Source organism: Canis aureus, chromosome 3 (genome assembly GCF_053574225.1).
Source record: "Canis aureus isolate CA01 chromosome 3, VMU_Caureus_v.1.0, whole genome shotgun sequence".
NCBI classification, from domain to species: domain Eukaryota; kingdom Metazoa; phylum Chordata; class Mammalia; order Carnivora; family Canidae; genus Canis; species Canis aureus.
In genome coordinates, this window is record NC_135613.1 from 42,026,978 (window position 1) to 42,054,881 (window position 27,904).

The 27,904-nt window shown below is 37.9% G+C and overlaps 1 protein-coding gene across 8 annotated transcripts in view; it reads right to left on the bottom strand.

Moving 5' to 3' along the window:
* The window catches only part of LOC144310722 (uncharacterized), a 196,855-nt gene that overhangs the window by 150,896 nt on the left and 18,055 nt on the right, over window positions 1–27,904 (bottom strand). Inside the window, exon 4 of one of the 8 annotated variants that reach the window (XR_013376399.1) lies at window positions 25,461–25,643. The exons of the other annotated variants lie outside the window; for them this stretch is intronic. The gene's annotated coding sequence lies outside the window, so the exon portion shown is untranslated. Of the gene's footprint in view, window positions 1–25,460; window positions 25,644–27,904 lie in introns of those variants that run through there. 8 annotated transcript variants of the gene reach the window in all.

Consider the following 27,904-nt stretch of genomic DNA (forward strand, 5'->3'; position numbering starts at 1 on the left):
TGGTATGGTCTCCATAGCACCTACATTATCATCTGATGCTCTTTTTTCTCAGCCACAAAGAACAACCAGAGCTTCAGAAAATCAATAGAATACTCAGTTTTCAGTCCCATTCATGTAAACTAAATTAGTCAGACAAAAGGTAAACAGTACATTAAAATAGATATATACAAACCTAAAAACCATCCATTTTCTAAATAGTATTGCCAAATTTATCATATATGTTGGTATACATAACTTTAATCCATATTTATATAATGTTGCTTTTTAATAACCGTCTTTTAAATACCAACACAAATCTCCTTCTTATGAATTGTTCCTGTGACATCCTTGGCAAATCTTCATTACATTTACATGATAGAAAGCATATTAAAGTTTAACAGTAGTGTAGAGATTTCTATCTTACAATCATGCATAGATTTAATAACAAAACATTTTGAGGATGGAAATTCAGGAAAACCTAGGACAGTTTGGATGAATACGTTTCAAGAAAGGATAAGAGGGGAACCCTGGGTGGCGCAGCAGTTTGGCGCCTGCCCTTGGCCCAGGGCACGATCCTGGAGACCCGGGATCGAATCCCACATCAGGCTCCCGGTGCATGGAGCCTGCTTCTCCCTCTGCCTGTGTCTCTGCGCCTCTCTCTCTCTCTCTCTCTCTCTCTCTCTCTGTGACTATCATAAATAAATAAAAAAAAAAAAAGAAAGGATAAGAGTCCGCACTGTACAGCATGACTATCAAACCTTTTGTGGATGACCCCATAACATAACTTTAAAAGCCAGAATAGCCACATCTTCCTCTTTTATTTACATTTTTAAAATTTTATTTATTTATTTATTTTTGGTTAAAGAAGTATTTTGTCCATTAAGTGGTTAAAACTTAAGGTTACCCATCCAAGGAGTAGGAAATGAAGGTTCTCAGTTTGATGGACAACAGCTCAGAGATCCCTGATGTCCCAAAATATTAGGTTTCTCTTCTAATAATGTTGGAAATATTGCCTACTGTCATGATTAATCTGAACCACAGCACAAGCTGATTGTAGGTGACACAGTCACAGAGCAGCGCCCGTGTTGGTTTCCACACACCGTCAAATCTGCTACAAATGCAGGGGTGAATGGGAGAGAACTGTGATACCAGGTTTCCTGGTGGCTAATAGATTGTGACATGAAAGAAGGAAACCTTTATTTTAATTCAAAAAACAAAAGCCAAATAGCAAAACTTATGTACGTGCTGAACTTTTTTTTCTTCCTCAAGTGGAAAACATTGACTTGCTAACAACTCTTGGCTGGCATCAAGGGAAAGTGGAGGTATTTGCAGATGTGGAGGAAGACATACAAAACATTTTTCAAATCAAAGGCTTGAATTATTGCACTGGGTTCATGAAGTTTCACAGGCATCTAGACACACCATTGTCTTCACCCTGGAACAAGCTGCCCTTTCTATTCAAGAAAGAAAACAACCCAATGTTTCTTACAATCAGATCTGTATGTATCAGGGAGCTATCTATATTTTGAAATTCTTTGCATTGTCTGTGGAAGGGTGTGCTGTTTGGACCCAACAATGGCAACATTGATTTTAAGATTTTTGAATTTTGGTTGTACAGAGCAAACAGTGAAAGAAAACTGCCGGCTTTCAGAACTACAACAACAGTGCTCTTACACAAACTCACTTCTCTCCTGGCTGTTTTACATAGCCAAAGATCAATACTGCTCATTCAGCCAATGTTATTAACCCCATTTATCAGCTTCTCTCTTAAAAAAAAGAAAATTGAAAGAATCTTGCCGACAAAGTTATGTCATCTTCCGCTTGTTCAATCGTAGACTGGATAATTCACTTTGTTGTGTACCCCCAACAATTGGGCCTTGTTTATGAACTTACATTTATTAAGTGAAAGTATTTGGAAACTGATGGTACATTCAAGCTTGGTTGCCATGGGCAGTAATCATGGCAGAAAGTCATGACCTCCCCGTTATGCAGCGAGTAACTAATTGAAATGATACAAATTACTGCGATTCTCTGTCTGCCAATTTCGAGCCTGGTTCTGGTCAAGGGTCAAATGAGCTCCTATTCATGAAACTATGTTTGAAGTAGCTGCTACCATAGTAAGGGGGTTTGGCGTAGGCTTCACTACTCCTTTGGACTTTACCACATACTGTGGTGAGACGGAAAGCAGTAAGTTCCAAAGCCTACCTTAGCCAACACATCAAAAGCTTACTGTTGTCATTCGGTTTGTGCTACTTGTCAACAGCACTGGACATGGTTTGCTAAACTTTACTTACTGGCTAGAAATAAATGTTGTATTCAGAAGCCACTTAGGGAATCTGTCCTTTTCAGCCTGCATATTTCACCAGTGCTCTGATATGCCATAAACTCAATATTGAATGACTCTCAACTTATCATTTCCCACCAAGTGTCATCCTTTTCAGTTTCTCGCTGCTCCTGCGCATATACACATTCCTGCCAAATAAATAAGATAAATTAAAAGCCTAAGAGGTATTAGCATGCAAGTTCTTCAAAGCATAATCAAGATGATTATCTCTGTTTGAGAAATGACACTAAATGTTAATCTAATTGAATCTGGGAAATGTGGCAATAAAAAGTTAATAATTTACAGAGAAATTGTTCTTCAGAAAATTCTAAGTGGATGTCCACTAAATGAATTTCAGGAATTGTGCTCAAAGGCATATAGGATATGTGACAAATGCAAAGGCTTACTTTGTCGATGTTTTTTACACTACCAAAACTATTTGCTTTAAAGAGGCATGCTGGTACATATATGTGCACAGAGATACACACACTTTGTCTGCACAATACCTAGAACGAATGGAGAAACATCTCTTCAAGCCAGCTGATAATATGAAGAGAAGCCTACCTGAGTATTTAAACTTTAACTTAAAGATTGGCTTCAGAGGGCATACCAAACACTATTTCTAAAATCAGAATTACCTACAATTAATGCATAAAGAAAAGCCTCATAAATTCCCACTGAATTCTTTTTTAATTTTTTAAAAGATTTTATTTTTAAGTAATCTCTACACCAAACATAGGGTTCAAACTCACAACCCCAAGATGAGGAGTCACATGCTCTACTGACTGAGCCAGCCAGGTACCTCCCACATAGAATTTTTAAGGTGCCAAAATTATTTTGAAAATTTTATAAAGCAAGGAGGTACAAGATTGGTTGGACATCCACTGTAGCCAATCCATGCTAGCACCCTAACAGATTAGACTACTTAATTTAGACTATCTCTCATCTCAGATCTCAGCAATTTCAGAGAAAGGGAAAACCTTGGTGAATCCATTTCAAATGACATTAACAGGCTATCTTCAAATTTGCACTAGAACAACAAGTAATAAAATTATACTGCAAAGTAGCTACAACATTTGAAGCTATAATTTCCCTTCAAACATATCCAAGTATGGTTGCTTTGGGGGTGGTCTACCCTATTCTTCATCAGTAAAGTCAGTCAACAAATACATATTGAGCCTCTTTAATGTACCCTGTACCTCATGAAGCTGGCCAGCAGACACTTGTCTCAGTTGAAGGGAGGACCTCGGTACTCAAATTTATACTTTTGTTCAGATCCAGAGCATCATCTGCAAGCTTATGTGGGAATAATAGGCTCAAGTTGAAGAGTTCTGTTAAAATAAGCAATGGTATAACAGGAATCTGATGTCCCAGTAGAATGGAAAGGTTAAAAACACTAACTTTATATTCAGCCAGACCTGAATTCAAATATCAACTCTGCTATTTACTATGAACCTTGGACAAATATTTCCATTTCTCTCAACATCAGCTTTCTCATATTGTATTTTTAATTTTTTTTAATTTTTAATGCAGTGTCTGGCATAGAATAAATACTTTTATTGATGATAGCTCTTATTACTAAAAAAAAAAAAAAAAAAAAAAAAAAGACCCTTGCCAAAAAAGACAGTACTGGAATAAAATCCAGAACTTAAAAAAATTTTTTTTCAATTCAACATTTCAGTCAAGTGGGTAGCTTACTATTATAACATCTGTAGAAATTCAGAGAGTGATTCCATTGCAAAGATTCTAAATCTCAAAAATAAATTTCATTATTTATCTATTTGTTCACCAAACAGGCCCTGGAAATGCAACAGTGAGACCAATGTGTTTCCTGCCCTCATCTTGCTTGCAACCTACCAAACCAAGTAAATCACAAGCATAGTAAATGTTGAAACAAAGGCATATAGAGTATTATAGGAGTTCAGGGCATGGGACCTAACCTGTCTAGTTATATCCTGAATAGGATCTTATTACTTACTCTTGACTAGAAAAGACAGGAATGAAATTTGTGTTGTGAGATTGTGAATTTTTCCCTAAAAAGCCTCTTTCCATTCTAGGGCAACTTTCCCCAGGTGCCAAGGGAGACAGGTTCCTACCTCTCTGGTTCCTACCATTGCTGGTTCCTACCACAATGCACCCCTCCCCTCCAGTCTTATTTTAAGCTGGGCCACAGACCATTCCCTGAGCCTTTGCAACCTCTATGATTTTCCTCATGCCATCCCATTCCCTTTTCCAGCCTGTGATGCCTTTCCCAACCCTTCCATCCCCAAACATCTCAATCCTTTCCATCTTCCAGATTCCTCTCTTTTATCATTCCCTCCATGAAACCTTTCCCAATTCCTGAAGTAAGCTGTTATCTTTTCTTCCTCTAGACTTCCCAGACTCATGAGCTGGGAGCGACTGCCTATATCATCCTTTACTTGACTCCCTTAAGTAGATCCCTATGTATTTATATCTCCAATAGACCATAAGCTTCCTGAATGCAAGACTGCGGTCCCATCCCTAAATACCTAACACAGGGCCTCAAACTTGGGGGAATTCAATAATTATTTGTTATGATAATGATACTCCCTCGTTTCAAAAATCTTGTTAGATTTTTTAAGTGACCACCCTAAGGAACTGGGTACTAAATCACCAGAAATAATTATGAGTAAGAGTGAGTCTCCTAATTTGGAATGTAATAAACTAGCATAGCAGAACTATTTCACTCCTTCTAACAGAAGCATATATCACTCAAGTCAGTCAGTCAACAACTACTTATTGAAATTTGTATTTCAATACAATAATTTGTATTATTGAGCCTCTATTATTTGCCAGGAATTGTGACAGGGCCTAAAGATGTAGTACCTCACAGAGTTTATAGTTTTGTATGTAAGACAGACATTTAAAAAATGATTAAAACTACCAGAGCCAAAAAAAAAAAAAAAAAACCTACCAGAGCCCAAATCCTTAAATGGACAAAAGATTTAGACATTACAAAAAAATAAGCCAATGTCATTAGTCATCAAGAAAATGTAAATTAAAACCACAATGAGATACTACTGTACAACCCTTGTAGTGGCTCAAATTAAAATAGCTGACAATTCTTGTGTTCATGAAGACACGGAAAACTAGAACTCTCATATATTGTTGGCAATAATATAAAATGCGGCAACCACTTTAGGAAAGTTTGGCAGTTTCTTGCAAAGTTAAACATACTTTATGACACAGCAATTCTACTCCTAGATTATTTACCCCAGAGAAATAAAAACATGTATCTACCAAAGGCTGTACTTGAATATTTATAGCAGTTTTATTCATAATAGCTAAAAACTGGAAACTCCAAATTTCCACCAGCAGGTAAATGGATAAATAGAGATACATCTATACAATGGAATACAACTTAGCAAAAAAAAAAAAAAAGGAATGGACTACTAAAATGAAACATGGAGAAGTCTCAAAAACATTATGGTGAGAAAAAGTAGCCAAGCACAAAAGAATACATACTGTATGAGATTCCACTTATACAAAATTCTAGAAAGATCAAGCAACCAAACAATAAAGGAAACATGTCAGTGTTGCCTGAGGCCAGGTATAAAGGGGAGGATAGACTGCAATAGGGCATGAGGGAACTTTCGAAGATGATGGAAATGTTCTGTATCTCAATTGTGGTGGTGGGTACTCAGTGTAACATTTGTCAAAACTCATTGAATTGTACACTTTAAATGGGTGCAGTATGTTATATGTAAATTATATCATAATAAAGTTGATTTTTTAAAAAAATGCCAGGAGTATTGCCAAGGAGAAATACAGGATTTGTTAATTGATAATCTAGATCTTAAGATGAATAAAAATGTCTAACTGTAAAATTAATTTGATTTTAATCCGACAATGTCTTTAAAAAAAAATCATTCCCAGTATGTGTTTCTTCCATAACTAAATTATCACTTCTTTGAGGGCTAAGAGGAAAGGAAATTCATGTTTATTAAATACCTTCTATAATCCTGGCACATGCTAAGAGATTTATGCAGAGGATATCTCACTTAATACTAACATTAATCCTAAAAGATAGGTATTATTATCACCACTTTATAGATAATGAAATTAGGTCTCAGTCAACAATTAAGTTACTTGCTCAAGGTCACACAGTTTGCAAATGGGGAAGCCAGAGTCTGAACCCAAATCTGTCTGCTTTCAAAGCTCAAACTCTTTTCCTGGAGCACCCTGAGTGACCATGGCCAACATTTCTCTAACTGCATTTGTCCTACTTTTCTAGAACATCCCTCTGCCTCTTCTTTTCTACCTGATTTCTTCCCCATTCTCAAGATCCAACTTAGGGCTCTTTCCTGACATGGAGAATTCACCTTTTCCTGAAGTCCCAGAACAATATCTGTGTGACCCACTTGGGCATTTAATCTTAAATGGCTTATTTCAGCCATAATGTAAACAATCTAATTATTTTATAAATAGGTCTCGTCTCCAGTCAGCCTGCAATTTCCTTGCAAGCAGGGATATATGTTAGTTGTGGTAATATATAAACATTGAAATCATAATGGTTTTAATTAATTTCTCACTCATGCAAAGTCCAACAAGTCACAGTGGAGGAGGGAGTTCTCCCAAAGGTTGGCCAACATAGTTCATTAACTGTGGTGCTCTTCATTACACACATACTATGTATCAGCACTGGGCTAGATGCTTCACATATTATAACTCATTTTTCTTTTTAAGTTATTTTTTAAAAGCTTTATTAAGATATAATTTACATAGTAAATAATTCACCCATCTTTAAGTGTATAATTTAATGAATTTTAGTAAATGTACAGACTTGTGTAACTATTACCATAATTCTATTTTAGAATATTTCCATTATCCCAAAGATATCCTTCATATCCACTTACTTCAATGTTTTCTCTCACATTCAGCCCAGACAACCACAAATCTACTTTCTGTCTATAGATTTGTCTTTTCTGAACATTACATACACATGGAATGATAGTGTGTGGTCTTGTATGCCTAGTTTCTTTTACTTAGCATAATATTTTTGAGGTTCATCCAGTATGTAGCATGTATCAGTAGTTCATTCCTTTTTATTGCTAATAGTATTCTATTGAATAGATATACCACAGTTTGTTTCCAATCACCAGTTAATAGACATTTGTATCTACAAAATTGGGCTGTTTCCAATTTTTTTACTTTTATAAATATTATGAGATAAATTCTTCAATCTCCATTTTATAAATGAAAAAAATCAAGGCTCAGAAAGTAGTTATCACGCTCAAGGTTAAATAGCCGGTAAGTCCTAGAGTCCAAACTCTAAAGCCCTTGCTCTGTGACATTGGTTTTTAGATTTAGGGATTTTGGTGATCTGAACGTTAAAAAATGAAACTTTTTAAAAATGTGAGAATAAACTTGTTTGCCATCTTCTGTATTTTGTAAAGGGCATTTTTAAAAAACCAATGACCATCTACCATCAGTATCATTTCTTAAAATAAAAAATATCTTTAACTCCCTAAAGTAGAGTAATAAATGAAGTTTTACTAAAAAGCTTGCTGCAGGGGTTCCCTGGGTGGCTCAGCGGTTTGGTGCCTTTGGCCCAGGGCACGATCCTGGAGTCCCGGGATCGAGTCCTGTGTCAGGCTCCCGGCATGGAGCCTGCTTCTCCCTCTGCCTGTGTCTCTGCCTCTCTCTCTCTATGTCTATCATGAATAAATAAATAAACAAATCTTAAAAAAAAAAAGCTTGCTACACTGTCCTTATTTTTCTCATCTCTCTAAAATCAGTTCATGAAGACGAGCCCTCACTTAAGAACCACTGTTCCTAATCACAAATCTACCTAATTAATAGGGCCACAAACTGTACTAAAATGAATTAGATGAAATGCTTTCAGTTCCTCTTAAAAATGATGTTAGGTCAAAAGTCAAAGTTTTATTAACTTTATTTCAATTGTATACAACAAATCCCTTCCAAAGGACTTATCCTTTTTATAGCAGTGTAGTACAGTGAGGTAGTGTCTCTTTTCCAGGAATAGGGATTTTAATCCATCATACACCTAGCAACAGTTCCAGTGACCTGGAGATAAGTACCGTGTTCCAAAGATCCAAAGATGAAGCCTTCTGTAACCACAAGCCAACCAGATTAGTTTATGTTTTCTTTTCCCGAGAACTGAGGAGAGGCCTTAGATGGTAATTCTGTGGCAACAGATTTAAATCTAGAAGATTTCATTCAAACCCAGACCTCATGGAGACTAAAAGAAACGTTGAAGTCTTGCTGACATTCGTTTCGTGGTTTCCATCCAGGTCCCAGTGGAACAAATGCCATAATTAGCCCTCAGAAGAAAGGCCAGAGATTGACTGCGAGGTCCCTCCAGTCATGCCTTGAGGCCCTTGCTAGACTGGGACGCTCACACTGTTGCTCTCTGCTTTGTAGCTGTTTGTGCAAGAACAAAAGGACTTCAGTCTCCCTTGCTATTAATCCAACTTCACAAGCATGAAATTTACAGACACACACAAGAATTCATCATTGAAACCTTTTCCCCTTGTCATGTTCAGCTGCTGAAAAGTGGGCATACTCTTGGATATGAATGTTAATAAAAAGGAAAAAAAATGGACAAGCTTTCTGAATCAGTTTCTAGGGCTCTCCACCTCTATCGCAGCTATAGGTCAAAATTTTGGGAGTTTGACTTTTTGGGGGAGAATGTGTCTCTCCACAGCATCTAGTTTGGGAATATTTTGTTAAAATTTTATTATCAACCTGAATGTCAATTACTTTCTCTTAATAAATAAAATACTTCCATAATGTAAAACCAGTCATTCAATCTGTAAATGAAAAAAAAAAAAAAAAAAAGAATAGCACTGAAGAGTCATAAAGTGAATACTATTTGATTAGAACCAAACCAGTGGTATCAACTGGTTTTGCTCATTTAACCTGTCTCCTCATCATCATACACCCATCATTTAGCTGCAGGGTGGATGTGTTCACACTGAACTATTAATCTGTTTCAAAATGCCATAACATTTCCATGAAGAACTTCCTAATTTTTTTTTCAGAAATTAAATGTCTGTTTAAAGTTCATTCCCTCCTGCTGTAACTAATTGAAATGAGATTTGGTTTATCTTTATGACATGGAAATGGGATTGAGTTTCATAATAATAACAATAATGATAACTCGATAGATTTTAGGAGCAGTAGTTAATAATTACAGTAATAGGGGGGAGATTACACTTGCCTATTGCCACCTAAACAGATCCCTATTATTTGCAGAGAAATGTGAATGAATGTCACATGACCACTATTTCCTGATTTTGTATTTGTGTTCAGTGTAAGAATTTTAGAGCAGCACCATAATGAATTGGGGCCTCAAAACAATATTCCCTCAACAAGCAAAGAAAGCATTAGCACACTGGCTGAGAAATGTGCTGAATTATATTGCAGTTGTGATGGAAATAACCTGGTCTGGGGAAAATACAAAGAGAAGGCTTTTTCTTAAGATCTTTTCCCATCAATATACCCAAAAATAAGTCAAACCAACCTGTGACACTTCAGAAATTACAATACAATTTTTCAAATATCACTCCATTTGATCCTTACAATAAGCCCTTTGAGAGTGAATAGATTATTATCTTCATTTTACAGATAAGGTCATTGAGATTCAGAAACATAAAAGACTTGTCCAAGGTCGCAGAGCTAGTAAGTGGCAGACTTAACACTGAAAGCCAGCTCTACCTGTCTCCAATTTCAAATTCTGTTCCTTTATCACCCTATCAATGAAATCAGGGACTATACATATTAGTCTCAGAAGTCAATAAAAAAAAAGCCTTAGGTTTCCCTTAAATACTAACCCAAGTCAGCATCCTGCTACCAAAAAGAGGCTTACCTTACCAGGAAGATACACCAAGGATACCAACTTTCAACTAGTTTGAGGTTATGAACTGGTCATTATTATTATTGTCACTATTTATATGGTTAACAGGCATTGTTTACTGAATATCTACTCAATGGGAGATGATTCTTCATCTTCATTTTACGGATAATTTACACGGCTACTGGCATCTGTGTGGCTTGTCGTCTACTCACCTTTCCAGACAACTTTCACTTTATTGTCTTTACTCCTGCCATAGTGAATTTCTGCCAAGTCATCAAAGACCCCAGACTGTCTTTCACAAAGGCTGTTTCCTCTGCTTGGAACATCTTTTCCCATCCTAGCCCACTCCACTTTACCAGTTATTATTTAGGTCTCAGCTTACATGACATTTCTCAGAGGTCTTCCCTGACTTGAAGACTGATGATATGCTCTCACAGCACTCGAACCTGTCACTCTTAGAGCATCCACCATACTTTCTGAGAAGCGCTTATAACATTCCTGCTGAACATTATAAGAGCAGTGTATGTGTCAATTATTTATTGATATTTTCCAAAGTATAGATTGGAACAACACCATTAATACAACAAATATGCGGTGTTTGAAAGAACAGGGAAATTGAAACTCAGAGAGATAACACAATTTAAGCAACTTAAGAATAAGGATTCCTTCACTCACGTGTAACAGGATGAAGTTGAGGATTCAAAAAAAAGATCCTTTAATAAGCATACCATGATCACCCTATTTAAGATTGCAAACCATGTCCTGCACATCTTCCAGTCCCCTTTACTCAGCTTTGTTTTTTAAATATATCATGTTCCAATATATTATTAATTTTGATTACTACCTCTAATACACATATAATCTTAGTTATAATTTCCTTGTGATCATTTTTGTTTATTGTTTCCCCTCACCAGAATGTGAGTTTCATGAGGACAGGGATTTTTGTTGTTATTGATCTCTCACTGTGAATAGTGTTTACTTTATAGTAGATGTTTAATAAATATTTGTTGAACTGAATCAAAGGAATTCTTAGTATCTAAAATTTCCTTAACAGTTATTAAACAAAATAGATTTATTTTAGGTACCAAAGATGACAAGTTCATTACTTACATGAGATGAGATGTGTGATCTGAATTTTTCCCAGTTTTCCACACTTGACCAGTTGTTAGGATCTTATCCCACCCTCAAACCTCGTTTCCCAATCTGTATTATAAGGGTCATGGTCTTGGTCCCTCCATCAATAGAAAGGAGTCAAGAATATCTCCTAGTCCTAAAGGTGACCAGTCTTTTCATAATTTCCTAGTGAAGAGATGAAATAGAAGAAGCTTACTCACCTCAGAAACTCTGCAAAAAGGCCATGAAACCTGGGAATTCAACTGGCTCTATTTGCAAAAATGTGCAGAGGTGATATTTATTAAGTACTTGACACTCCAGAGAGAACACTGCTGTACAAATATGTCATGCTGCTTTGAACACAAGCAAAGCAGGAATCAGATTCTATCTCCTTGCTGTATCCCAAGCCAAGGTGACTGTCTTGCCTTCATCTCAATGTATTTATATCTCATCACCAACACTCATCACCAAGGGAGCTGGTTCAGAGCTGAGCTGTAAAGATTGTGTAGGGAGCAGTGCTCAGAAGCACTGTACGCCACGCCCGGCTTATGCCAATGAATTTTAACACTCATGCATTCCAGATGAGCATCAAACTCTGTGATGAATAGTAAGAACAGGAATTCAGATTGCAATGTATGCAAAAATAAATAAGTAAAGCAATACTAAAGTTACTGAATGAGACTCTGATGTGGGAGACTGTCCTCTCCTCTCTGTTCACAATGCAAAGGCTACAATTCATTCTCATCATCTCTTGCCTGAATTACTATAGCAGCCTTCTCACTGCTCTCCATACCTCCAATCTATCCACCATATTGCAGACATATGAATCTAAAATGCCTATCTGAACTCCTGGCACCCTTCAATGTCTTCCCAACTCTTCCAGGAAAACTCCATAGCATAACCCACAGGTCCCCCTATGACCTGACTCCTGCCCATCTCCTGATACTTATCACTCCCCACTACTCCATATATACTCTATGCTCTAGCTACAGTGAACTGCATATAGTTGCCCTAGTGTACCCAGCTTTTTCCTGTTTCAATGTCTTTGCATATGCTGTTCCCTCTGCCTAAAATGCCTTTCCTATACTTTCACCTATTAAACACATTCATCATTTGAGATATGTCTCTACTGGATAGTTTTCTTTGATATAATTCTATCCTAGTTTGAATTAGAGTCATTAGACAAATATTTCTTTAATCCAGCAAATATTTATTATATGCCTGCTGGTGGCATTTAAAAAAAATAATGGCTACAGACTTTTTCCCATTACTCCCATCAAAAGGAAGAGTCTATGTCTCTGAAATGTGGGCAGGTTTGTGGCACAGCAATGAAGCTATGTGACATCTGTGGCTAGGTAATAAATATCCATTCAGCTTCCACCTGGATCTCTTGAAACACTCACTTCCAGATGATCCCTTCTGGGATCCTTCCTCTCAGAACCAGCCCCATTCTGTGAAAAGCCCAAGTCACATGGACAGACTACATATAAGTGTCTCTGGTCTTCAGTCCCCACTGAGCCTATCATTTGAGTCGTCTCTAATCAGGAGCCAGAGAGTTAAGTAAGGTACCTATGAATGGTTCCAGCCCCAGCTCATTCCAGTCTTCCCAGCTGAGATAACTCCCCACCCCACTTGGCTTCAAGAAGAGACAAGAGACAAGACACTTCTGCTGTGGTAGGCATAATATTCAAATGGCCCCCAAGATTCCCACATACTCCCCTTGTATACCCAGTCTGTACAAACCCCTTCTGAGGGGAGGAAAAGGGCTGTGAATTTGATAGGATACCATTCCCACAATTATGTCATATGGTAAAATGAAGGGATTTTGCAAATATAAGTTAGCTCCCAAATTAGATGATTTTGAGTTAACAAAAAGGGAGATTTTCCAGGGTGGGCCTGACTTAATCAGGTAAAAGCCCTTAAAAGAGGGATTGAGCCCTTCCTGAGGAGACAGATTTCTTTGCCAACCTTGAAGAAGAAAGCTACCATGTCATGAGAGGGCCATGTGGCAAGGGACTATCAATGGTTTTTTGAGCTAAGAGTAGTCCCCATACTGACAGCCAACAATAAAACATGGACCTCAGTCCTACGACCACAAGGAACTGAATTCTGCCAACAACCATATGAGCTTGAGAAAGGCCCTCACCTTCAGAAAGAAATGCAGCCTGGACAATACCTTGATTGCAAAGTTGTGAGCCTCTGAGTAGAGGACCCACCTAAGCTGTGCCCAGACATCTGACCTACTGTGATAACAGATGTAAATTATTTTAAACTACTAAATTTGTGGTAATATGTTATATAGCAGTAGAAAATGAATATACCTACTGTACAACCTCTTTGAATTCCTAACCACAAAATCTGCCTGTATAATGAAATGGATGTTATTTTTAAAAAGATTTTATTTAAATTCAATTTGTTAACGTATAATATAAAACCCAGTGCTCAACCCATCAAGTGCTCTCCTTAGTGCCCAATACCCAGTGACCCCTTCCCCCCATCCTCCTCCTCTTCTGCAATCCTTTGTTTGAAATGGATGTTATTTTGTGCCACTAAGTTTGGAATTGTTTCTTTACATAGCAACAGGTAACAAAAACAAGCAGCCAGTAAAATATGAAAATCCTGTCTTCATTGCATTCTTCCCTCTTGTGAGTGGGGAAGACACACAATAAAATACATAAGTAAAATATGGAGCATGTTTCACAGGAACAAGTGCTAGGAAATGAATAAAACAGGATATAGGGGGGCAGTCCGGGTGGCCCAGCAGTTAGTGTCGCCTTCAGGGCATGATCCTGGGGACCCAGGATCGAGTCCCATGTCGGGCTCCCTGCATGGAGCCTGCTTCTCTCCCTGCCTGTGTCTCTGTCTCTCTCTCTCTCTTATGAATAAATAAATAAAATCTTTCAAAAAAGAAAAAACAGGATATAGGGATGATGATTTCTGGGAGTAGTTTCAGTTTTAGACTGAAATGTTCAATCTAGATGTTCTACACTGAGGCAGAATGTATGTTAATCACAGTGCTAGAGAAGGGTCCTAGAGGTCACTTAATATGCTAGGTATCAGGTGTTTAGTTTTATTTTTTTAAGATTTTATTTATTTATTCATGAGAGACACAAAGAGAGAGAGGCAGAGACAGAGGCAGAGGAAGAAGCAGGCTCCATGCAGGCAGCCCGATGTGGGACTTGATCCTGCGACTCTGGGATCACACCCTGAGCTGAAGGCAGACACTCAACCACTGAGCCACCCAGGTGCCCAATCAGGTGTTTAGTTTTAAAGTCATGTATTTATCTGCATGTTGTTCAACCCAATAGTAATAAAAGTCCTGGTATGCAGTATCCCATCTCATTCATTAATTCATTTAACCTCTCTCTGCACAAGAAATATTCATTGAATGTCTATTGTATTAAGTCATATGAAAGATGTAGAGTTTCTTGAGCACTACCCATGGAGCCCCAGGGCCTTACTGTCCAGCTGAGGAAGTGAGATGCATACATGAGGAGTATGCAGCAGTGCTAAGTTTCCTGAGAAATTTTATATTTCCCTATCTCACCTACTATACTGTAGCTATAGGATTCAAAAGAGAGAGAAGCTGGGATGATCAGAAAAACTTCTTGAGGTGGTGGGAATGGAGCTGAATCTTAAAGGATGGCTATTTCCATAGGGGACCTTATTCATCTTTGATTGCCCCCTAGTGCCCCACACAGGGAATGTAAATGTGTGGAATGTGTGCAAGCCACGAGACACAACAGCAGACAACTAATTGATGATGGCTCTGTTCCCAGACTCCGCCTGAGAATCCTTCTCAACACATTTATAGCCATTGCTAAGTGATCAGAGATGACACATGAAATAAAACCTATAACCCATCTCTGGTAGCTTAACATCTTGGACATGGTAGGTGCTAGTATTAGTTTATTAATCAATAGCCCACCTAGAAAGAAAGAGAAAACCAGTTCAGAAGCAAAAATTCCTCTAGTGAGAAAAGGAATAGTCTAGGAAGGAAGTTTTGTACTGTGTTTATCCCTTCACCCATCAACTTTTTTCACTCAAAGACAGATAGTCTTGGTTTGGGATTCTCAAGTCAGACTGAGCTAGGTTCAAATCCTATCCTAGGTTTTTAATTTATAATTTATATGATCTGAAGTAAGCTAATATCTCTCTCTCAATCTGTTTTCTCATCTATACAATTTCAGATCTTGTACAGTTGCTTAAGAATTTATAAATCAAATAATGCATAATATATAAATTCTATTCCATAAATTCAGATATACAGGAAATTGCACATTATTTTATTAGATTAAATCCAACTTCAAACTCCTACTCCAACAGGATGGAAAGAAATTCAATTTTTGCCATTATTAGGACTCCACACTTTCATCTCTACAAGGTCACAGAAAGGTCCCTCCAGGACACCATAATCTCAGTGATTCACCTTCACAAAGTCAAGAGAATCTTTCTTCGGCCACTTCTCAGTCCTGTCACACACTCTGAGGAGAGGAAATGCCCAATAGTGGGGTGCCTGGGTGGTGCAGCGGTTAAGCATCTGATCCTTGGTTTCTCACAGTCATGAGTTCGAGCCCTGTGTGGGGCTCCACATTAAGCACAGTCTGCTTAAAACTCTCTCCCTCTCCCTCTCCCCCCCCTCAAATAAATAAATCTTTTTTTAAAAAAAAGGAAATGTCCAATAGCTACCAGTTTTGAAGGGGGGAGGGCAAGAAAAATACAGAGGGAACCGAACCAAACCAAACTAATATGTCAATAAATGATCTTGCTATATCTGTAAGCTTCTACCATACTCCCTGATAGCTGGCATATGCCCAAATATTTTTTCATTTATTCTACAAATACTTATGAGTCTCTATTACTTGCCAGACTGGGGTTTTTTTGAACTGGGGGTTTCTCAACTTTAGCACTATTGACATTTTGGACTACATTCTTTACTGTTGGGTAGGGGGAGGATGGGAGTGAGGGGGAGGATGCAACTGAGAAGAGGAGTGCTGTCCTGTGCATTATAGGATGTTTAACAGCATCCTTGGCCTCTACACACTAGATGCCAGTGGTAGCTCCCACCCTAGTCATGACAACCAAGAATGTCTCCAGACATTGCCAAATGTCCCCTGGGGGTGGAAACTGCCCCTGGTTTAGAACCCCTGAATGGGAAGCACCTGGGTGGCTCAGTGGTTGAGCATCCGCCTTTGGCTCATGTCGTGATCCTAAGATCCTGGAACCAAGTACTACATTGGGCCCCCCACAGGAGCCTGCTTCTCCCTCTACCTATGTCTCTGCCTCTCTCTGTGTGTCTCTCATGAATGGATAAATAAAACCTTTAAAAGAACAAAACAAAACAGAACCCTGAATGGGATAAACAAGAGAAAATCCCTACCTCCATGGAGTTTACATTCTAGGATAGACAATAAAGAAACAAATTTATTTATAAAATAAATTCCGGCTTGGAAGGCTAGGGAGACTGACAGTTCTTACCCCCTTGCTTCTCTGAATAAATAAGAGCCAAGAACCATTCTGAAGACAGTAGCATAGGCATCAGACCCTGATGAAGAGATATTTCATTGATAAGCAAAAATCATAGAAATGGAAATTGAATGATCTGGAATAACACCAGAAAGAAATAGGATTATAATTTAAATAACCATATTGAAGGATCAGCATTCATCTCTGTTGGACATATTCCTATGCATGGAAAAATAACCTCATCAACAGAAGCACAGGACATCCACACACTAAAGGGAAAAATTTCTCCTGCCTTCTCTCCAGCTCTGAGCTATTCTTCTGAACACTTCTGGAAGAATTTAGAGAGTGCCCCCATTCAATGAAGCCTTAAATTGTGAAATAAGGCAAGAGCACATAAAGAATTATTTAGAATACCACTGAAATCATTTTTGTCATAATGTAAAACTTGGTTTTAAAGAACTAGGTTAGGGATGCCTGAGCCTCTGCCTTTGGCTCAGGTCATGATCTCAGGATCCTGGGATCAAGTCCCACATCGGGCTCCCTGCATGGAGCCTGCTTCTCTCTCTGCCTATGTCTCTGCCTCTCTGTGTGTCTCTCATGAGTAAATAAATAAAGCCTTTAAAAATAAAGAAAGAAAGAACTAGGTTAAAATCTTCGTATGTACATAGCTTTTGTACAATTTACAAAACCAGAACAAATTTATAAATTAAATATAAGCAAAACCACAAAACTAATGAAATTCAAGTTATAGAGTGGCTATAGTTTTGCCATTCTAAACATGCCCAAGTTTGGTGTGGTGCAGCAGTACCCCTATGAGCTATGTGATGATTCAGTCCTCCCACCTCTTTTCTCTCTTAGAATTATTGTAAAACTTCTTGTTTACTCCTTTGCCCTTGGAGTAAGTAGTAGTATTATAATATGATCTTCCTATGGTGTCAACATATCGTTTTCTTATTAGGTCTACTGCTTCTGTTCTTTCCTCATTAGCCCACTAAAATTACCCAATCTAAACACAAATACAAACTTAGAGAAAGACACCACAGCAATCGCAGGTTATAAGGAGGTCATTTGGGATGTCCAGGTTATGCTTATATTGCCTTTTTCTCTTCTTTTCTTAGATTATTATAAAAATTAAAACCTAGGGATGCCTGGATGGCTCAGTGGTTGAGCGTCTGCCTTTGGCTCAGGGCGTGATCCTCCCTCCCCTGCAGGGAGCCTGCTTCTCCCTCTGCCTGTGTCTCTGCCTCTCTCTGTGTGTCACTCATGAATAAATAAGTGAATAATCTTTAAAAAAATTAAAACCTAAATGTAAAGGCCTTCATAGAGAACTCTAGGATCCCTGATAATACATCTATGGAAGCCTAGATTCTAATTTGAGAGACAGTGGTGTAATGGCTAAAGGTATCAGAAACAGAATGTCTAGGAATCAAAATTCTGGCTCCATTATCTACAAGAAATATTTTGCCTGCTGGCTTTTAAAGGGCTAAGTGCCATCCCAGACTGGGTCCCACAAAAGTTTACATCAAACAAAACAGGCCTGGAGCAAAACTGCAATGTCATTTGTTTCTGCTTCTCTGCCCCCGACTTTCCAATGCCACTCTCCCCCTATAGGTTCTTCAACACCACTTAAGATACCTGTCTAGCTCTTGGTTAGCCATCAACTTACCATTCTGCCTCTCCTTACCCCACTCCTAAATAACTTCCAACATACTAGGAGAATGGTAATTTATGGACTTTGTTAAATATATTTTAATATCTTTAGAATTTTATTTTTTTATCTTTAGAATTTTAAAGTATCTTTTAATAAATGAAAATCATTTATTGAGCAACTACTACATGCTAGACCCTTTGAATACTTAATTTTATTTAATCCTCTCAATAACCCAGCAAACTAGGTATCATTAATCCTTAGATGCAGAAACCACTTCATCTTTAATGCCAAGCACAGTGTCTGGGAATCACAAGTTTATTGAATGAATGAATGAATGATCACCTAAGTAAAGTTACAGAGCTAGTAACTAAGAGAGAGAATTCAACCCTAAGAATGACTCCATGACATTTAAAGTTCTTTCCTCTATACCAGGGTCAGGAACAGTTTTCTATAGAAGGCCAGAGAGTAAATATTTAGGCTTTAAGGGCCACACAATCTCTACTGCAACAGCTCAACTCTGTCATTGCAACACAAAAAAGCAACCATAGATAATATAAAAACTAATGAATGTGACTGTGTTCCAGACCATACTTTGCCAGACTCTGCTGTACACCAAGCTGCCTCCCAAGCTACTATTTCTCTTAAGTAACCCCGTTTCCCCCACAAACCAACTGCAATGAATGGAATTCTGAAAGGTGGAATTTTAGAACTTGATCAGTTAAATGGGATCCAGTTTTTCTACTGCCACGGAAGTCCTGCCATGGAGACAATGGCCTATCTCCCAAGAAGCAGGCAAAAACAACTTCATGACTTCCCCTAAGTGTCCAGTATACTGTGTCTTTCCTCTAACCATAGCTCTGCACACTGACTTTCAAAAAGTTCTAGATTATTTCAGGATTAAGTCAGGTGCTAAATATTAAAGTTGGTCCATTCCAAGAGGGCAATTATCTAATCTGTTAATGAAAGAGCAGTCACATATCATAGCAAAATCTCCTCTGGTATATTCATTACAGGCAAAATGAGGATAAGTGGAACTTGCTTTATCTCTTTATTAAGTTAGAAAAATGACTACATATATTTTCCAGATAAGAGACTGTTTCGAAGACGAACCTCTATGGTATTTTACAAATGTAGTTTTCATTTTCTTTTTACCAAGGAAATTCAGAATAACTTGTCTCACTGTAAATCACAGTAACTCTAGTTGTTTTTTCTCTCTCCAAATGAGACATTGCCTGACATCTAACATGTGGCAAGATCTGAGAAAAGTTTCCACAAATTGGTAAAATTCTTTCTACATGAATATGTAATGTAATCTTCTTGTTAAACAAGAATAGATAATTTCTCCCAAAATGAATGCAATAAAGGGGCATAGAAAGAATAAATAATTCTAATACTGTTCTTTAATTCTGCTTGTAATTTTCCAAATTCCAGACTGATGGCAACATAGTGGGCCTATTCTATTACATATTATTTCAAAATGCTCATGCTCCTTGGAGAAATTCACAGGGACAGTCGTTACTAAAAAGCCCCCAAATGTGGTAAACTTGCATCATTTTATAGCAAAAGAAAAAGTCATTATTTTGTCCTATTTGTCTATACTATTTATGCCTGCATTCAACAAACATTTATTGAGAACCAAATATGGAGACAGGCATTATGCTAAGTGTAATAGGAGAGCCTATAAAAACATAATCTTTGTCTTCAAGGAATTCACATTTTAATTAGGGAGATGATAATGATGATGATAATGTTGATTATGTTAAGCACACAATCACTGATTATGAATGGGACACTGTGCTAAATTATCTACTTATCCAATTTCATGTAATATAACCCTCCACCCAAATAACTTATAAGATGGATGTTATTATTATTCTTACCTTACAGATCAAAAAACTGAAGCTCACTGACTAGCCAATGATGACATAGCTAGTAAGTAGGTAGATCTAGGATATGAACCCAGGAAGACTGACTCTGCTAAACTAGAAGTTATACATAAATAACCTTAATACAATGTTGAAAGTAGAACATCTTCTAGAAGAGGGACAGATAAAATGCCACAAAAATTGAACGTACAGGTAACTTTTAACTAGGACAATCAAGAGACACTCCATGGAGGTGGGATGGAGGAAATTCTGAAATTGGGAGAAGGAAATTCTAGGCAGTGGAAACAGCATGAGCAGTGGTACAAAGATAGGAAACATAAAGTAAAGTTTAAGAAAAAGCAGATAAATCTAGTTTGGTGCCAAGTACACATTAATGCGTGAAGCAGGAAATAAGATAAAAAGACAAGTGAGGATCCTTTCATAGAAGGCCATTAAAAGTAGACATTTATATGATGCTTTAGAGTATACAAGATTCTATGAGGCAGCTATTATTTTCATTTTACAAAAGAGAAAATTGAGGTCCAGAGTGACATTTCTGGCCTAGGGTCATGTAGCCAGCAAGTCTTAGATCTCATTAATTTATTCAAAAGATATTCATTAGTCCAGGGACTGTGCCAGGTACTAAAGACAGCCATGAACCAGACACAGGCGTTGTCTTCACAGCACTGCCAATCTAGGAAGGAAAGACAACCATTATAAAGCAAGTCCTTATAATCAACTATGGTGTGTGCCACAATGGAAAAATTGTAAGGTGCTTTGTAACCCTAATATCCTAGAAACCTACCTGGAAGTAGGAAAGGCGTCAACAATGAAGTGTCATTTAAGCCTAGATCAGAAAGATGCACAGGAGTTAGCCTGATACTGGGGATGGTGTGGGGAGGGCATATAGTAGAGAAGAATATTACAAGCAGAACATTCCACATACGTATGAAGCTCAGAGGAAACAGAAATGTGACATCCTCCAGACAGTGAGAAGTTTAAAGGATAGAGTCAAGAAAGGAGAAGCTGGAGAGAGTGGCAGATATCAGATTCTGAGGATAGAGGGGCATCTAGCAAAAGATTTTAAGCAAGAGGTGGGAAGGACAGGAAGAGTGACATGGTTAAATTTTGGTGTCAAAAGAACAGTAAGGATTTAAAAGAGAGCTAAATTATATTGGATAGGATGGGGACCAGTCTGAAGGCAATACAACTCAAACCCAACACGATGTGATTTGAAAATCACTTTCTACTTTTTCTCAGGAGGTAGCAGGGTGTTCTAGAAGCTTTAGAGCAGGTAAGTGACATCAATTGATATATGCATTAGAAAGATTCACCTGGAGCTGCATGGAGTAGGCAACAATAACTCACCCCATTCTTTTTTTCATTCAATAAATATTTGTCAAGTACCTATTATACGTTAAGCATTATGCAATAGTTTTAGGCCTGGAAATAGGAAGCACATGTGACATTAGCTGAGTTGCAAACAAATTTTTAAAGCCCATAGTCTAATATTCCTTTAAGACTCCATTTGAAAGACCCCATCCCAAAAGCTTTTCCTGTCTCTGCTCTTCCAATGCTACTTCAAATTTGAATTAGCATAGCCACTTAGTCTGTTCCAATGAAATCACACAGCCTTGCTGCTATTATTTCAGAATCATTCACTGACACATGTCTTGTCTCTCAAGTGTTCTTCAAGACTTTCACCTGCATTGTTTTTAAGTTCTGGGGTGCCTAATGCAGTCTGGACACACAACAAATGTTTAGCTAAGAGGGCTGAGTGACTGGATGAATCAACAAATGGATAGGATTGCATGAGGCCATTCTTTGAATGTTTGCTGCTATATTACATTTTATCCTGAGTTCCATTCCCCCATTATTCCCTGAAGACAAGAGTTACATACACATTTAAACTTACAAAAATTTTCAGCCCTGTAAATACTATAATATCATCCTCAGTCATTCTTGATTCTTGCCTAAGGAAGGCCCGTGGCTTGGATTATAAATACCATGGTGGTCAGTGTTGTAAAAGTGCAAGGCAATTAGAGAGAGAAATAGATTTGTACCCTCACTATTCACAAAATATTTAGTGTGTGAACAAGCTTTGACCATCAAGCTTTGCTGATGACCATCTATTTTCTACAAGCAAAAGGAAACATGCATTTAACATTTCTATATGCCCATAAATGTGTGAGAAGTAGTATTTGCATTATTTCATTTTTAAGCTTTATGAAGACCACAGGGAATATGCATGGATTTCTTCTAATGCTCAAATGTTTACTTCACTTCTGGATATAACTTGATTTAATAGAACAGGGAATATGTTTTGCATCATGCGGACTGCAATTGGTCATTGCACAATTGTGATAGGGAATTAGCACCTCACCTTTCAAAAAACTAGTATCTCAGGAGTAAAGTAGCATTCAGCAGCTTTGTTTGAGCGGCTGGCTTAATTTGCTCGGCCTTACATTCTCTGTTAACTGTGGTTATGAGCTCACTGTTGTTTATTTTACAGACCTAGAAGTCTTTGGCTTTCAATCAACTTTTATGTTTTCTTCATAATTTTCTAACTTGTAGGTTTGTTTCTGTTCTTTTGATCCCTCAATTTATGATTTTTAGCTTTTTTTTTTTAATTTTTATTTATTTATTTATTTATGATAGTCACAGAGAGAGAGAGAGAGAGAGAGAGAGAGAGGCAGAGACATAGGCAGAGGGAGAAGCAGGCTCCATGCACCGGGAGCCCGATGTGGGATTCGATCCCGGGTCTCCAGGATCGCGCCCTGGGCCAAAGGCAGGCGCCAAACCGCTGCGCCACCCAGGGATCCCGATTTTTAGCTTTCAATAACAAACTTTATTTAGATTAGTTTCCTAAGGCTGCCATAATAAATTGCCACAAATTTGGTGGCTTAAAACAACTGAAATTAATTTTCTTACAGTTCTGGAGACCAAGTCCAAAATAAAAGTGTTGGTAGGATTGGTGCTTCCTGGAGACTCTGAGGAGAATCCATTTCATATACCTCTCTCCTAGTTTCTGGTGGCTCTCAGCAATCTTTGGGACCCCTTGGCTTATAAATGCATCACTCCAATCTCAGTCTCTATCTTCACATGGCCTTCTTCTGTATCTATTTGTCTTTTCCTCATCTGTCTGCTATAGAAACGTGTCATTGGATTTAGGGCTCAGCAAGTTCATCCAGGATGATCTCTTCAGATCCTTAATATAATTACATCTGCAAAAAAATCCTTTTTTCCAAGTAAGGTCACATTCACAGGTTTGGGTGGGCATATCTTTTGGGGTGGAGATGGGGTGGCCACCATTCTACTCACTACAACACTTACACTAAATTCTTTTTTAATGTAAATTTAAATACTGAAAAATCCCACAAGAAAAAAAATAAAATAATTGGTATTATAAGTCTGAAATTCTCTAGCTCCTAACCCTTTTTTTCTCACTGAAACAATCGTTTTGTAATGAAAGCTTCATTATAAATGAACAAATAAATTCATATAAAATTTTTTTTAAATCCAAGCTTTCTTAGGATTGTAATTGATTGTATAAATGAGTTAACTTTTGTAAAGCACTCAAAATACCTCACACAAAATGCATTATATGAGTTAGATAAATAATAAAATTAATGTATGTTATCAAAGAGCAGAAGACTGTACTATTGTCCTATTTTTCAGATGAATGAGCTAAGGTTCAGTTTCTAGCCCAAATAGTGAGAGGTCATATTGTCTGACTCCAAAGCCTATGTTCTTCCACTGCACCAGGGTGTCCTCAGTCAAACTGGGGGAAAGCAGGCTGAATATTACCATGATTTTGCTCACAATGACCCTGAACCTTGGTCAGGGTTGATCCACCGGAGAAGGGAAGTTGTGGTACCAGAGAATATTCTGGGGCCAAGTCAGAGGTTAGTTACCAACAAAATGGTCTGAAATTTGCTAAGGCAGAAGAAACATGAAAGTCTGTGAGAAAATATAAGTAAATTGAGGACTGATGGAATAAAAAAGGGATTATACGCAAAACAGAGAAACTAACTGGCAGTTTTTGGGAAATGGAATTAGATGAAAATAGGGTATGTAGTGAGTCGTTGTGAGGAGAGGTAAATGCTTCGTGTCACCCAGTAGCTGAGTTCTTCAAGGGCCAGCCCTCCCTGCAAGACATACATGATAACATATTCTTCATAAAGGCTGAGTAAAGGGACACCCCAACCATGGCTGAGGTACAGCAGAGGTGTTATTTCTCATAACCCCCATAGCCCAGCACGGAAGAACAAGAGAACAGGAGAGAAGGAAATCAGGTATGTTTCAGAAAGAAATGCAGGGAGCTGGGTGGGGGATGGGTATTAAAGAGGGCATTTGTTACGATGAGCACTGAGTGTTGTATATATATGATGAAACTGAATTCTACTCCAGAAGCCAATATTGCACTGTATGTTAAATAACTTAAAAAAAAAAAAAAGGAAAGAAAAAGAAATGCAAAATGTAGGCCCCTGAATCATGTGCCATTTAGGTGAAATAAGGTTATCAGTGCTTGTTGTTTATAAAGATGTACACTGACAAAACATGAGAGACTCCTAACTTTGGGAAAGGAACAAGGGGTAGTGGAAGGGGAGGTGGACAGGGGTATGGGGTGACTGGGTGACGGGCACTGAGAGGGACACTTGACAGGATGAGCACTGGGTGTTATATTATATGTTGGCAAATCGAACTCCAATAAAAAATACATATAAGAAAGAAAGAAAGAAGAAAGAAGAAAGAAAAGAAAGAGAGAAAGAAAGAAAAGAAAGAAAGAGAAAGAAAGAAAGAAAGAAAGAAAGAAAGAAAGAAAGAAGAAAGAAAGAAAGAAAGAAAGAAAGAAAGAAAGAAAGAAAGAAAGAAAGAAAGAAAGATGTACCCTCTTCTACTTTTCTAAATTTTCAGGGAAAACATATTCTCATTTTGTAGTAGAAAAACAAACAAAAACTACTTTAAAGGCCTCCTCTACTAAAAAATAAACATTCTTTGTAGACCACACGCTCTGATGGGAATTCAAACTGTATCCGCTGAGAACTAACAGAGGTCAAAGAGAGAATGGACAAAACATGTAGAAGCATCAGGATAAATAATAATAGTAATAAAGAGTGCATGGCATTCTTTATGTGCAACTATATCTGTTATTGCAAGAGCTTTCATTAGGAGAAGGAGAATATTAAATGGAATGATGAAGGAGATGAACAGTTAAATGAATACTTTGAATCAGTATTTATTGGAGAAGACAATGGGGAAATTCCTGTTCCAAGGACACATTTTATGGCAAAGCAGAGAATGGCCCTGACAGAGATTCTTCAGTCTCTGAGGAGAAGGTATGGAGCAACTTGAGGAACTCTGTGCAGTAAATCACCAGGACCAGATGGTATTCATCCATGGGTTCTGAATGAGATAAAGTGGGAAATCATGAGTTCAGTGACAAGGATATATAATAGATACTTAAAAACAGCCAATATCCCTGAAGATTGTGAAGTCATTAATATGGTATCACATATGTGTGGTGTGGTGTGGAGTGAGTGTGTGTGTGTGTGTGTGTGTGTGTGTGCGTGTGTGTGAGAGAGAGAGAGAGAGAGAGAGAGAGCTTCTTGCATGTTCTGGGCCTCTGAGGGGTGGGAGGGATGAAGGAGGTTTTCTTTTTTTTTAAGAGCGAAGAAAGATTTCTTGAAAAAACAAAGGATAGAGGAGTTTTAGTTTGTGAAAAGAATATCAAAAGACAAGAGACTAAATTTTAAAGACACTTAATAACATTTAAGCAGTTAAGTGGTTATTTTCCAGGTACTCTGGGAGATGCTAGGGATAGAAAGATTAATGAACATGCCTTCCATCTAAAAAGAAGGCTTATAGCCTTGTAACTTCAGCTATATTCATGGTCCTGCTATTGGCTTTGGAAGGCATCTAGCAGGCAATGTAGCATCTTTAAGCACTACCAGAAGACACAAGCAATATCTGGTGATTCTTTTCTTCCTTACAAAATTGTAGGTTTAGGTTGTTTGGTAAAATCTGGAGGCCTAAAATGCACGTATTGACTTTTGCTTCTCTCTCATAGGATCCAATCTCTGAGGTACCCAGAGGTAGCTAAAATGTATGGAGCACCAGGATCTTGCTCAGTTCTTTACCTATTACCTCATTCTCATTTAATTATCATAACTGTTAAGATGTGATAGACCTAAAATCTTAATCTTTGCAGTCTAATTCCAAAGTTCAAGCTTTTAGCCATTACTCTCTACTGTCTCTCTATGTGTATGTTTTATTTATAAAAGGGAGTTGAAATTTTCACAAAACAACTCTTGCCCTTGTTACATACAATTCTCTTCTCTTTCATTGAAAGAATGATGGTCCCAAATGCCCAAACTAATTTCATAGTCCACCAATGGCTCACAGTCACAGTTTGTTTAGATAAATAGGAGTAAATCAGTAAATAGCCATATTCTCTTTGACTCTGAGGAATTCTAAAGCTAAATGAAAGCTCTACTATTAAAATCTCAATACATTAAAAAGGGTAAATCAGACGACTTTTAAATTGTCTTGTACCATTGCAAGATGCTTTTAACACAGGGGGAAGGCCCATTTCTTCCACTCCTTCTCTTACGTTTTTTTCTCTAAATACAATGTTGAATCAAATCTTCCAGCTGCTCTCATTGGGTAGAGCCCCAAGAGTATTACTTACACTGCTCTGAAATCCGACCACCTGAAACATCTACACTGATTCTAGTTTTACCCCTTGGAGACACACAGAATATTCAAGTAATTCTTCTGCCCAACACCCTTCAAATATTTGGAATGCATTCATGTCCCTCCTAAGTGTTTTCCTCCTTAGAATAAACATTTCTAGGGCAGTCTGGGTGGCTCAGCAGTTTAGCGCCGCCTTCAGTCCAGGGCAGGATCCTGGAGACCCGGGATCGAGTCCCAAGTCTGGCTCCCTGCGTGGAGCCGGCTTCTCCTTCTGCCTGGGTCTCTGTCTCTCTCTCTCTCAGTGTGTGTCTCATGAATAAATAAATAAAATCTTAAAAAATAATAATAAACATTTCTAGATCCTTCAACCATGTACAAATGAAGACATAAAATCCAACCCAAACTGGTGTAAGCAAAAGGAGGCTTCATTTGCTCATACACTAGAAAAGGCCAAGGATGCGACGCCTGGGTGGCTCAGTGGTTGAGCATCTGCCTTTGGCCCAGGGTGTGATCCCAGAATCCAGTATTTAGTCCCACATCAGTCTCCTTGCAGGAAGCCTGCTTCTCCCTCTCCCTCTCCCTCTACCTATGTCTCTGCCTCTCTCTCTCTCTCTCTCACTGTGTCTCTCATGAATAAATAAAAATTGAAAAAAAAGAAAAAAGAAAAGGCCAAGGATTGTTCTAGCTTCTGGCATGGCTTGATCTGGGGCGAAAGTAATATCACCAGGATAGACTTTCCATTTCTCTCAGTACTGCCCTCCTCCATAGTGGTTCCAGTCCTCCTTATAATATGGCTGAACAGCCCCAGACTTTGTATCTTCTCATGCATAAAGTCCAGCAGGAAAATGTGAATTTCTTTCCAGAAAATTCAGCAAAACTTCTCTTCCATCCCATTGGCTCTGATTAGACCAGTGCTCAATCTTCCAACTATTACTATGGCAAATGGTATTAAATACTTTGATTAGCAGAGC